We start from the raw sequence: 10,896 nt of genomic DNA, 5'->3' as shown, positions 1-10,896 counted from the left end.
GCCAGGTTGGAAGAGACCTCCAAGCTCAGCCAGTCCATCCTAGCACCCAGCCCTAGCCAAGCAACCAGACCATGGCACTAAGTGCCCCAGACAGGCTTGGCTTCAACACCTCCAGGCACAGCGACTCCACCACCTCCCTGGGCAGCCCATTCCAATGCCAATCACTCTCTCTGACAACAACTTCCTCCTAACATCCAGCCTAGACCTCCCCTGGCACAACTTGAGACTGTGTCCCCTTGTTCTGTTGCTGCTTGCCTGGCAGAAGAGCCCAACCCCACCTGGCTACAGCCTCCCTTCAGGGAGTTGTAGACAGCAATGAGCTCTGCCCTGAGCCTCCTCTTCTGCAGGCTGCACATCCCCAGCTCCCTCAGCCTCTCCTCGTAAGTCTTATGTCCCTTCACCAGCTTTGTCACCCTTCTCTGATCACATTGCAGTATCTCAACATCTCTCTTGTGTCACAATTCTGTTTGACAGGTAATGAGGCAGTTAGAACAATGAAGTTCTAAAAAACTACCAGGGTGAAGAAAGGAAGGTAGGAAAATTCTTCAGCTTTTGTGTTTGTTGTTGTCTTCTATTTCCCCCCCCCCGGAAATTTTTCAAGTGCCAATGATGCAGGAGCAAGAAGCTGGAGAGAAGGGAGGGAGGAGACAGAAGAAACACTGCTGTGAGCTGTAAGTTGTCTTGGGCAAGGCATACAAGAATGAACAGTTGTCCTTGTGAATTTAAGGTAGGATTGCCTGTGTGGTTGGTTTTGCTCATCAAAATCATCAATAAAAAAACCTACAGAGGACATTAATTGCACTTTATTTAGGCTTTGGGGCCATTAAGTGACTGTTTTGCAATCATATTTTGCTACTGTGGTAAGCCAGAGAAACCACTGAGAGCATAGCCCTGCCTCTGGGCAGCTCCCTGAGGAGCTGTGCTTCCTATCAGGCTGCAACAGCCTCTTCTTCTGAGGGATAAAATGTGCTTTGTCTGCCTGGGGTTCAGGAGCCTCTCGTGTCTCATGCACGGCTGACCAAACACATGCTCTTACCAGAGCTGGATACAACTGATCACAAAGTCAGTTGTGGGCTTTGCTTTTTATCTAGGCTGTTAATTTGCTCGCTCACACAGCAGCTTCAGGGTGAGCTTTGGCTTGTGACAAGCCTCAGCCTGTCGCATCAGGACAGTAGGTGTCTGCATGAGCCAGGTTGGCTCTGCTGGTTTGAGGCTAATTGGAATATTTTAGTGAGAGAAATTAGAAACATAGAATCATAGAATCAACCAGGTTGGAAGAGACCTCCAAGATCATCCAGTCCAACCTAGCACCCAGCCCTAGACAATCAACCAGACCATGGCACCAAGTGCCCCATCCAGTCTCTTCTTGAAGACCTCCAGGGACGATGTCTCCACCACCTCCCTGGGCAGCCCATTCCAATGCCAATCACTCTCTCTGCCAGGAACTTCCTCCTAACATCCAGCCTAGACTTCCCCCGGCACAACTTTAGACTGTGTCCCCTAAATTAGATGATAGACTGTGAAAAGGAAACAATGGTGATGGCTGCTGCACTCTATAGGCTCGCTGAGATTTATAAGAACAAGAACACAAACCCTATGAGGAGAGGCTGAGGGAGCTGGGATTGTCTAGCCTGGAGAAGAGAAGGTTCAGGGCAGAGCTCATTGCTGTCTACAACTCCCTGAAGGGAGGCTGTAGCCAGGTTGGGTTGGTCTCTTCTGCCAGGCAACCAGCAAAAGAACAGGGGGACACAGTCTCAAGCTGTGCCAGCGGAGGTCCAGGCTGGATGTTAGGAGGAAGTTGTTGGCAGAGAGAGTGATTGGCATTGGAATGGGCTGCCCAGGGACGTGGTGGAGTCACTGTCCCTGGAGGTGTTCAAGAAGAGACTGGATGAGGCACTTAGTGCCATGGTCTGGTTGACTGCAAAGGGCTGGGTGCTAGGTTGGACTGGCTGAGCTTGGAGGTCTCTTCCAACCTGCTTGAGTCTAGGATTCTGTGATTCTATCCAGATTAAATATGCAATGGCACTAAGACTTATTTTTTTCAATTAAAAAGTGGATGACATTTTGACCTTATTGAAGCCAGCAGCATTTCCATGACTGATGTCAGTCAAGCCAGGATTTCACCCAGAACATGAGTGAGGGAGCTGAGATGTGCCAATAATCACAACAAGGCAGCTGTGACTGCTGGATCTGCAATCTCAGCCTGAGCTCCCTCACCCTGCAAAGAGTAGAGTGTGGCCCTGCTGCTGCTGGCAGTCAGAACAGCTCTCCAATTGTCTTCTGCAGTTGCATTACAGGATGAAGGATTCTTCTGCTATAAATGATAGGGAAACAAAAGGGAAGAAAACCAAACAGCAAAGACTACACCTACTACCCCACCTATGTGCTTATGAAATTAAAAACTAATTACAGCAGAGAAGAATGAAGCTATGAGGCTGCTGCTCTGCCTGCTGAGGGTTTACAGAGGGGTAATTAAGAGATGCTCTTTCTGAGGAAGAGAGCTCTTCTGCTGCAGAGGAAGAAAAAACACTTCTGCTGGTTTTAATCAGGTATTGGTGGATGACATTAATCAGTTATGATAACACCTCAGCCTCTCCCTCACGCTACAGCTCTGCTAATCTCCCATAGCTGCTGGATAACTCCAACATGCTCACTTTCAGCCTGGACTACAGCCCAAGTCACTGGGGAGGCATGCAGAGGTTTCAGCAGGCACTGGCTAAGGCCCTTCTCAGATCTGCTGAGGCAGGGAACCTCCAACCCTGCTGCTTATTTATTTAAACATGGCTTTGAAACCTCTGCTGCCTCACAGGGCCTAAATCCCCATGTCATGGTGCACACATGAGCAAAGCTAAGCCTCTCTTCCCAGGTAGGCAGGAGCAGAAATCACTGGAGCAAGTGGCAAAGCAAGTCACACAAACTGGACACATAACTGCAGCAGAGCAGGGCAGGCAAAGCTGTGACAGGCTTGCTTTAAGTGTGCTGCTTGTCACCAAAGGCACCATCCAAAAGGACAGTTGGAGAGCACAGGCTGGGTGGTCCAGGGGAGTGCCAGCAGCCAGAATTGCCCCTCAAAGAGAGGCAAGATTATTTGGAAAGGACTGGGAATTTTGTAAGTAAAATGTTCCCATGCAAGAGCTATAGAAGCAGCAGTCTGGAAGCATGGGATGAGCTCAGAACAGCCCTTCCTTTTGGAAGTGTGAACATCTTGCTGGTAAAGTGTACACAGCAACAAAAATAACCTCTAAAGAAGCAGCAGCAAACAAGTCCAGGGCCAGTACAAGAAATTTAGGACCAGTACAAGAGGTTTAGGGGTAGTACAAGAAGTCTGAGGCCAGTACAAGAAGTTTAGGGGCAGTACAAGAAGTTTAGGGGCAATACAAGAATCCTAGGGCCAGTACAAGAAGTCCAGGGCAAGTACAAGAAGTTTGGGGGCAATACAAGAATCCTAGGGCCAGTACAAGAAGTTTGGGGGCAGTACAAGAAGTCTGGGGCCAGTACAAGAATTTTAGGGCCAGCACAAGAAGTTTGGGGGCAGTACAAGAAGTCAGGGGCCAGTACAAGAAGTTTGGGGGCAGTACAAGAAGTCTGAGGCCAGTACAAGAAGTTTGGGGGCAGTACAAGAAGTCTGAGGCCAGTACAAGAAGTTTAGGGCAAGTACAAGAAGTTTGGGGGCAGTACAAGAAGTCTGAGGCCAGTACAAGAAGTTTGGGGGCAGTACAAGAAGTCAGGGGCCAGTACAAGAAGTTTGGGGGCAGTACAAGAAGTTTAGGGGCAATACAAGAATCCTAGGGCCAGTACAAGAAGTCCAGGGCAAGTACAAGAAGTTTGGGGGCAATACAAGAATCCTAGGGCCAGTACAAGAAGTTTGGGGGCAGTACAAGAAGTCTGGGGCCAGTACAAGAAGTCCAGGGCCAGTACAAGAATTTTAGGGCCAGCACAAGAAGTTTGGGGGCAGTACAAGAAGTCAGGGGCCAGTACAAGAAGTTTGGGGGCAGTACAATAAGTCTGAGGCCAGTACAAGAAGTTTGGGGGCAGTACAAGAAGTCAGGGGCCAGTACAAGAAGTTATGGGCCAGTACAAGAACTTTGGGGCCAGTACAAGAAGTTAAGGGCCAGTACAAGAAATCTAGGGCCAGTACTAGAAGTCTGGTGCCGGTACAAGAAGTTATGGGCCAGTACAAGAACTTTGGGGCCAGTACAAGAAGTTAAGGGCCAGTACAAGAAGTCTGGGGCCAGTACAAGAAGTCCAGGTCCAACACAGGTGATTTCAAAGGCTGAACTTCTAAATATTTCTTTTTTTAAACCAAGGTTGACTTTCCCTTAGAGTTATTGTTTAGATTAGTCCTACCCTGAAAGCGAATATATCTCCCTCTGTGTGCCAGCAATGAGAACTGTTGCTATCCACTTCTCACTGAAGGTGCTAGAAGGAAGCGCTGCCTGTAAATAAGCTGCCTCAATAATGAATTGCCAGCACAGGGAGCACAACAGAAATAAGTTATTGCAAATACATTTTCAAACTAACAGGGCATGAACAGCTTTTGAAAATGCCTCCATAAAGCAGGCTCTGAGTTTCAGAGGGAGATAAAACACAGCCGATCAACCTGTCTTTGCTTTCTGAATGAGAAGTCCCAGCCTTTTCCACTTCAGATGAGGCAGCAGGCAGCCCAGAAATGAGCCCACATCACCAGCCCCTGGTTAGCAAGGGCAAAAAAAGCCAAATTCAGAGTAGCAGGGATGAGTGAACAGTGGCATGGTCACAGGGAGCAGAGAAGAGGAGAGAGGAAGAAAGGATGGATGGCTAGATGGGGACCATCGCGGACGGGAAGGGAAAGCCTGGAGACAACTCAATAGGAGTTAACTAGCCAAGCAATCCACTCTTTACTGAGAGCATCAGACTTCAAGTTACAAAGCACATACCTTGCAGTTAGGGTGAGAAAAGTGAGCACACCCAGCGTGCACTGTGGTACTGTTCACTAGCATTTGGTGCATCTAAATATTGGAATTTCCATATTCCTCCTATTTCCCTCCTAAGCTGGACACAGTCCCACAGAAGCTATTTAGCAGAAGGCTCAAGGACAAATTCCTTTTGAGCTTCTTCACACACAGCACTGTGGTTTACTGCAGTTCAAATAGACCTTACATCCAAGGCTTGATTGCACAAGCTTCTAGGGGCTCGTGCCCCCCATTCTTCAGGCAGTTCCCAACAGTCCATGAATGGAGTCAGTGAAAAAATGTCATCACACAGAGAGACAAACCACACAACAAGCACAAGCATCCTCTGCCCAGAGAAGTTCAATCAGCAGCAATGAGAAGAAGAGGAAGGTGAGGAAGGTAGGACCTGTTGAGGAGCTCAGATAATATCTGCACCATTAACTGAAAGGTGCAAACATGAAATACACAGAGAAGACAAAGTTTAATGAGCTTGGGCTGCCTCATGTTTGGTGCACTAGGGGAACATCTCAGCACACAACCACACAACCACAGATGCATCCTGAGCTGTGGGGAAAGAAGTCAGGCAAGAGCTTAGGATTGAGCTCTGTGGTAAAGGGTTGGACTTGATGATCTGTGAGGTCTCTTCCAACCCTGGTGATACTGTGATACTGTGTGATATACTTTGGCACCAACTTTATGCAGGGCAAGGCAGTGACATGGTCACCTACATGGTCTCCCTGCCCACCTGGAGTCAGGTTTCCATCCTCATGCTCAGGGTGGCTCTCTTAGTCTTAAAGCATGATGGACTTAAAGCATGATGGAAAGGTCATCCCAGTTTTCCAGGCATGTTCTTGTATCTGCCTGTGTGCATTGCATAGAAACGTCCTTCTCTGTGTCCAAAATGGTCACTTCTTTGTTACCCAATTATTGCTGAATAATCACCCTAAATGTATTGTTTTCCTGGTGCATGAAACAGCTCCCATCCATAAAAGCCATAAAAGGTCTTTGGGGCAAGAGCTGCAATGCCATCAAGCTTAAAGTCCCAAGAGTCAAAGCTCTGGCCCAATGAGTAGCTGCAGCATTGCAAAGCAAGAGTCATGGTCTCCAATTCCCACAGATCAATGTTCCTTCAGTCCCAACCCTTCAAGGTCAAAGTTTTCAAACCCTGTTTGACAAAAGTTGAGCAGCTTTAGCAAGCAGCCACCTCCCAGGGGCCCAGCTCATCTGAATAGTGTGCCATAACCTTCAGCCTCTCTTGATGTCTGATTCCCTGCTTGGATCCTATTATCATTACTCACTGGGGAGACCAGGTATGTTTGAAGGAAGCCAAATCTTCCAGCTTGTCAGCTCTGAAATATGTTGCCTCAGGCTGCCCAAGTTCTTGTTATTCCTTATTCTGTATGTGGGCTAAGGGTACCTACAGCTCTCACCCTCTTTACTGTGCAGATGGATTTATCTTTTGACCACTGCCATTTCTGGAGGGGGGAATTGTCTGCAGCATTGGACATATAAAGCCTTTAGCTTACGAAACCTGATGCTGCTCAGAATTGTAGTGCTCAAAGTGACAGAGCATTGCCCAAGGAAACCTGGCAGCAAAGCCAGCTCACTGCTGCTCTGCAGCTGGATGTGTCTCTCTAATCCACCCCAATTTACCTCTCATCTTCAGTCATCCATTTGCCACTCTCACAGTGCACCTCCTAAGAAAAGAAGAGTTTCTGTCAAAGAGGAGCACCACCATCTACACCCTCACTCCACACCAGCACGTCTCCTCCCGAGGGTGGGACAGCAGGTCTGGGATTCAGCAGCGTTAGGGCTGCCTCTTTGGCACAGACCACTGCTGAGGCGTACACTGCCTTGCACAAGAGCCTGACGCTGCAGCTCTTGCAGCATAGGCCCACACTGCAGGACACCTCTGCACGTGGACGTGTCAGGACTATACAGCACAAGCCGAGGTGCAGCTAGCAGCAGGGCAAGGAAACGCAGGGGCAGGGTCTCCCGGGTTGTTTCCAGCATAGGACACTCTGCTGCCGCTCTCCTCCAGAGTCACCAGCTACTTCAGAAGGGACAATGAGGGAGATGGACCCTGGGAAGAGCCCAGCTTGGAACCCCTGACCTGCAGCATGCGGCCACGCAGCTCAGAGCCGCCTGAGGTCATTGCACCCTGGCAAACGTATGCACAAATTCAGTGGCAACGAAGCCAGGAAGGGAGGATGTCCCTGATGCAAGGCAGCAGTGCCCCAAGGACGGTGCACCACAGTGGGGGCAACTGCCATGAAGGGGTCTCTGCGGAAAGCCATGGGGCCCGGGGACACAGTGTGAGGTTGTTCCCATCTTACGCCGTAAGGCCAGCGGTGACTCTGGCTACTGCACCCGCAGCAGCCGCGGCCAGGAGGGGCCCTCGTTCCAGGCTGGAGGAGGAAAGCTGCGTTTCCTTTCAGGGCAAGAGAGCTCGTCCTTTCATACCTCAGCTGTGGGGCGTTTCCTTTTGGAAAGAACTCGCAGGGAAAGACAAACCTCCAGCGCTGAGCAGCTGCGTGCCCCGGCTGCAACAGCGGCTGCGTCCCTCGGCTGCGTCCCCCGGCTGCAACGGCGGCTGCCAGCCGCTCCCCCGCTTCGCTGCAGCTCAGACATGGCTCCATCTAGTGGACGTCTGCGGCAAAGCGCCTCCGCCGGAACCCACGGACACCCGCAGCACCCGAGACGTGAAACACGAAGGACTTGGCACAGAGAAGGCTCCAGGCCCTCGCTCAGGCTTCATGTTAGAAGCAGAATGATTAGTTGAGGTGCACAGCAGCAGAAGCCCAAGGAGAAGATACAGACACCGACTGCAACAGATAGCGACTCTGCGTTATCTATGGGAGGAGGCAGCCCCGAGTCCCGCAGCGCGGCCGGGAGGAGCTGGCAGTTCCGTGTCCCCCCGCGGGGCCGGGAGGAGCTGGCAGTTCCGTGTCCCCCCGCGGGGCCGGGAGGAGCTGGCAGTTCGGTGTCCCCCCGCGGGGCCGGGAGCAGCGTCGTGTCCCCAGCGGGGCCGGAGCGGGGAGGAGCTGGCAGCAGGTGGCAGCAGAGGCCGCGCTGAGCGAAGCCGCCGCTTGCCCACCTGCCTGCTGCTGCGCTTCCAGCCGGGGTACGGCGCCCAAACGCACCCGCAGAGCAGAACACCTACCTCTTATAAGTGCTTAGGAAACGTTGTCGTGCTGGTAAACATGAGAAACGGAGTTTCAGGGGGGAAGTACTGATGTAACTCGGGGGTTGATGGCACTGCAGGAACGTCTCTCAGCTCCTGGTCTGATTCATACGAATGGTGAAGAAGGTTTGCTGCCTGGTGACCTGGGCATGTCCCCTGCTGGCCGCAGATGGACTTTGCTCTGGGCTGGCGTCGGGCTGAGGTGAAGGCGTGATGCAGGGAAAGGAAAGCCCTGCCAAGTGGCATCAGCTCTACCCACGAGGGACATGTTGACCTGGTCCTGCAGGTGACTGCTGCAGGTGAAAGCCACCCATGGCTGAGCCAGACACCAACTGCTGTCCCTTTGACTGCATGCTCCTTATAAACAAAGAGGTGACTTTCCAAGTGCTCCATTTCCAGGCTCAGAGGACACAATAAAACGGTGGGTTTGGCATTCTCCAGTGTTCCCAACTGAACAGAAGAGCAGATAAACGGGAAAAAAACAACCCTTCACATTCCAAATTCTACCCAGCCACCTGTATCTGGCTTTCCATCGGATCAGACTAAGCTGGATGCTGTTTTCTGGATCCTTGTCCGAATTGCTGCAGGCAACTCTGGGGTTAGCAATTGCAGCCCTGCCTGTGCTGTGGTCCCAGGCTGTCTAGATGCGCCCAGGCTGCTCCCCGCAGCTCCTGGGACAAGAGCAGCCAAACCACCCAGCACAAGGCGTCTCCTCAGCTGACATCACCTTTGCATAAGTTGATACTGCAAGACCAGTTTACAACAGGTATCATTTACAGGAAGAGGCAAAAGCTAAAAATGGCTGAATCGTACCAAAGTCTGAACCTAGACAACCTTTCACCCCACTACTCAGACTGCTAAATCCCTGTCTAGAAATCTGGAGCCCCCAAAAGAAAACCCTGAAGGTGAGAGTAGGAGGAGCCTGGTGTTGCAGCAAACAGCCTGAAGGACGCTGGCAGGTAGCACCCTCCCTCTGCTGTTTCTACAGAGCATCTGGATCTCACCAGCCTGCTTTGTGCCCATGAGCTGTAGACTTTGCTGTGCTGCAAGGTTTCTCCTGGAATGCTCTAGGACTTTGCTGGGGGCGGGGTGGGGGCAGGGCTGTGTTAACAGTGTTCGAGAACAGCTTGTCATTTTTTGCATCCTCAGGACAGTTGCAACAGTTAATCAGTATCATTTCCATGAGTGGAGGGAAAAAAATAGTGAGAACTATCTCTAGAGAAAGTTGCCATCCCTGAAGAGCAGTAAAAGTGGTTCTTGCCTCTTTGCAAGCAAGATCAGAAGGAAGATCTCTGAATTTTAATGCATGCTTCTGCGTGCGATGGAGCCTGTGCAAGATGGCAGTGGTGATGCTGCCTGTGTGGACAACTGAAGATTCTTGTTGGCAGGGGATGGAAAGGACAGGCAAAGCTTACAGTAAAATCCAGGGATGTCCTTTACAGCACTGCCCTTGCTTTCAACACCCAGGGAAGCAGCACCAGCTGAGCTTCATTCTGGGTTTTTGCAACAGCACACAGCCAGTGCAACCCCAGCACTGCTGCAGCAGCCCCTTTGACATGCTCTTTGGTGCTGATTTCTGAGTGAGGAAGAAGGAGCTGCTAAGAGCAGCCATCAAGTCCTTATTTTTGCTGAACTTTCATGCCTATAGTTCTTGTTTTCTTGCAAACATAGGTCAGGATAAGCAGCCTGGTGTGAAGCCTTCCTTCACCAGACACACCATCTCATATCTTGACTCCTCGCCTTTAAAAGCCGATCTGCTTAATTGGGCTCAAAAGCCACAGGTGTCTACCAGGTAGGTGCCAGCACCTGGAAGGGAGCCTCAGCTGGATACAAGTCAAGGCAAGGTGATCTGTGGGGTTATCCTCTAGTAGTGAAACACGGCAGCTGAGCTGTCCTTCACACTTGCAGGCAAAGCCCAATCTGTGCAGCTTGTCCCTGTGCGAAAGGATGCAAAGGGTCAGCAAGAAGGTGCAAGTAGATGGCAGCAGGGATTCATGCCCGGGGCCATCTGAAGGTAGGAATTAAGCCCAAAGAAAAGTGTTCTGGCAAACAGGGGTCATTTTGTATTATGATGATACCATATCCCCTGCAAGTTGCAGCTCATTTCACTTTGATTAACATTAAGCAGGAGGGGGAAAGTGTCTTTGTTACATTGCTGCCAAGCATATTAAAACCAGACCTGCAAAGTATCAGTATCTGTCCCTGCTTTTCCCAGGAGAGTTTTCCTAGGGCAAGGGGAATCCCACAGATCCCATAAGAGGAAGCTGCTTCTCAGCTCCCCATCTCCTACCCTGTGCTTCTGGTGTGAGGACACAGCTTTCCTGTCTCAATTTCCTCCTCTAACAGAGGGGCTGAAATCGATCACATTGAGCAAAGGGAGTCAAATGAGTGCAGTCAGAATTATCAGGCTGCTTATTAAACCAGGAGAAAAAGCTTCTCACAGCAACCTACGCAGGCACACACAGCCACAATTAGCTTTTTACATTCTAAAGCAAAGCAAATTAGGAGCTTGGTGCTGAGCAGTAAACATGATTTGATTAGGCATTTCATAGCCAAGATACAACAGGATTGGTTTTGAAGGGCTCAACTGCTCTCATGAATCCTGTTTTCTCAGTCTTATGAAGAGCTCACCGCTCAGCAGTGACAGCTAAGCACACACAGTCAGACTTTCAAAGCTTTCCCTCCAGCCTGGCACACTGAAGAGACACTAAGGCTGCAAAAGCTGGCATGTCCACAGCTCACTGTGGCTTTGGGGGAAGTTAAACTTTCAACTAAAGCTGA

Source organism: Pogoniulus pusillus, chromosome 23, assembly GCF_015220805.1.
Source record: "Pogoniulus pusillus isolate bPogPus1 chromosome 23, bPogPus1.pri, whole genome shotgun sequence".
Classification (NCBI taxonomy): Eukaryota; Metazoa; Chordata; class Aves; order Piciformes; family Lybiidae; genus Pogoniulus; species Pogoniulus pusillus.
This window is presented reverse-complemented; position numbering follows the sequence as displayed.